Raw genomic sequence first — 3,337 nt, forward strand, 5'->3', positions numbered from 1 at the left:
TATGGGTCAAGCCCTTATGGGGCCAATCAATTAGGCCCATTGTGCCTGGCCCATGAGGCCTTTATGGGCTGGCCGGTTAGGCCCTGTGGATCCACTTATGTGTCATATGTGACAAGCACTTGTGGTTTATCTATTTCTCCATCTGAGGAAAGATCAATAGTGTTTTGCGGTTATATGAATGTGCAATCGAAATTGATTGAACGGATTCGGCTCCAACAGTCTACTGATGAGAAGCTAACCAAAATTTTGGCCAATAGGGAGGAATTCGAGACTGTAGGATATAGCTAGAGGGGCGACGGACTATTACTAGTTCGAGGTCGAATTTGTGTGCCGGAGAATGAAGAATTGGGACAAGAAATTCTGACTGAAACTCATAAAGTCTGGGCACGACAAAAAAAAAAAAAATGTATACGGTGACAGCTTTAGTGGGATGGTATGGAGAGGGACGAGATCAAGTTTGTCTCAATATGCCTGGTGTGCTAGCAAGTGAAAGTAGAACATCAGAAGCCTACTAGTTTGTTACACTCACTGCCGATCTTAGAATGGAAGTTGGATCACATCGCTATGGATTTTATCACAAGCTTGTCGTTGGCATCAGAGCAGAGGATGGGATAAGTTCTTGTACACGTATAGCGTATTAGGTGATAACTCAGGAATGTCTAGCAATTAGCTGATAGCTTGGCTAAGAACCCTATAGTCAAGGGGTAATGATAGGTGTCAAGTTCGGGTGTAAGCTATGGGTAGTGTAAGAAGATTGAGTTTGGTAGTTAGCTCGATAAGACCTAGGGAATGACCCTAGGGTATAAGATACCCGGTAATATACTGGAAAATGATGATATGGAATATATTGAAGGTGATGTTGAGTAATATCGTGGGAGCGGTCAATGTGTTCCAAGGAAACGGATCGAGTACGAATTTCGAGGATGGAATTTAATTAAGGGGAGGAGAATTGTAATAACCCGAAATTTGAGATAATTAGCAATTTTTCTGGTATTTGAAGTGATTATTGAATATTCGAGTATTTATGGAAAATATTTAATTCTTGGGTTTTGGGGTGATTTATTAAGTTATGTGAAGTTTATATTAATTTTGGTATCTTGACTTTTAAGGTTATTAATGAATATTTAGAAATTTCAGAGAAAATATTTATTTATTGTGTTTAAAGGAAAAATGAGAAATTAAGGTAATTAATTATTTTATGTGGGAATATGTATGGAATTATTAAAAGAAAATAAATTAAGTGATTTCTAAAAGTTATTCGAGTTAAAGAGAAATTTTGGAAATTGGAAATGTCTTAAAAATAAATTTTTTGTGACGAGGAGCAAGGAGGGTTGTAGGAGAGATGGTAAGGGGTGTCAAGGAGGAGGGAAAGGTCGCGAGTTCAAACCTGCGGCCAAGCAAATGTAGCTAGGCTTTTTTTAAATACCCAGTAAGGGTGCTCATGCGAGTGTGCGCGAGGCCGCGTGGGGGGTCTATGTGCGCACGGCCGCATGCGCGCCGCCACGTGGCCAGGCGCGTGCATGCTTGCCACGTAGGGCCTGCGTGGCCCTGCTGAGCGCCCACATGTGATGTGAACCCATAATGGGATAAGGCCAAATGAATCCACAAAAGATTGAAACGAACCCTAGAAAAGCCGAAATCGGATAGAAGGCAAAGAATTCCCGACCCGTTGATTCACGAACCAAGAACCTAGACTATATTAAAATCTAGACCCGTTGATTATGCGGAAACAAGAATCAAGAATTGTTGAACGTCACAAAGACTACCCAGATCTTTGATAAGTTCGGGTTTTGAACGCCACAAAGGAATCATTCCTTTGATAAGTTTGAAGTTTTGTTCATTGAAGAACAAAATTGAAGAGAGGGATCTCTCAAATTCAAAAATTTATAATAATCTCTGTCTAATGTTTACAATGGAAAAGCCTTTAAATAGGCGAATAATTAAATCCTAATTCTACATGGAAACTAATAAAAATCCTAAATTACATAAAAAATAAATAAATAATTAGATCTAATCAATTAATCAATCATTCCTTTTATATTCCAAGATCTTTTCAATCAATCAATCAGGCAATCAATCAATCATCTATTCCTTTTTATGCTCTCAAATCTTGTCAATCAATTAACCAATCAATCATGCGCCCAAATCTTGCCATCAACTAGTCAATCAACAACCATTCCTTTTTATGCACAAATCTTGTCAATCATCCAATTCCGACATGGTTGACTAGGTTGACTTGTCCGATTGCATCATTGTTAGTCGACCCTCCATGATTCTCATCAACATGGCTGGCTCCTCCAACCACATGCCAAGCTTTCCAATTGCCTCCAAAAATTAAGTTTTTATGCACCCCTTAAGCCCTACGTTATTGCCTTCCCTTGGCCTATAAATAGACCATAACATTGAGTAAAATAGTGATATTTCACTCTTAGTAATAAAATAGTTTTGATAATGACTATATGAAAATCAATTTCTACTATATGGATTATATGAATGAGAAAATGTATTTTTAGTATATAAATCTTAAAGCAAGATATAAAATATTGAGTATGCTTGTTAAGATTGATTTATTTCAAATTATAACTCTTGATAATCTCAACTTGCTTTCAAGATGATCAAAATGAGTTTTTAAAAGAATCGAATAAGGATGTATTAAAAATTCAAGATTTTCAAAAGAATAGTCGACTATCAGGTTCATTCTGTTGACTATGCTTTGAAATAGTCGACTATTTTGATTGTTCTGTCGACTATTCAAGCATCTGTCGACTATCGAGTAAGGATAGTCGACTATGCCTTCTGATCTGTCGACTATTTTTGTTCATGAAATTCAAAAATTTCTTCACATTTCAGCAACTGTCGACTATTCAAGTATGTCTGTCGACTATTAGATTTTTGTATTAGAAATAGTCGACTATCAGTTTATGTCTGTCGACTATTCTTAATTTTACTTGTAAAAATAGTCGACTAATCTTTTTCTCTGTTGACTATTGTGTTTCACAGATTTTATAATAGCTAGTTTTTTGTTGCATTAAATGCTCGCCAACCACCCACAACGGTCCAAAATTCAAACATACCCACCATCAACTATAAATAGGTGGTTGAAGATGCATTAAAGGCTGCTAGAAAAACCATTGAATATCTTGAACGATCGTGCCTTCACTGTTACATTGAATTTCATCTTTTTTCTCTCTGTACTCTCATTTAAGAGGCTTTGATATATACTGTTCTATTACTTTTAAGCCTCGTTTATTTATTTAAAGAGAGAAAATTGTAACAAAGAGTTGTACTCTTAGATTCTCTACTTCATTGTTTGTATTTCTTCCTAGCAGTAGCTAGA

This window comes from Diospyros lotus, chromosome 9 (genome assembly GCF_014633365.1).
Source record: "Diospyros lotus cultivar Yz01 chromosome 9, ASM1463336v1, whole genome shotgun sequence".
In the NCBI taxonomy this organism is placed as follows: domain Eukaryota; kingdom Viridiplantae; phylum Streptophyta; class Magnoliopsida; order Ericales; family Ebenaceae; genus Diospyros; species Diospyros lotus.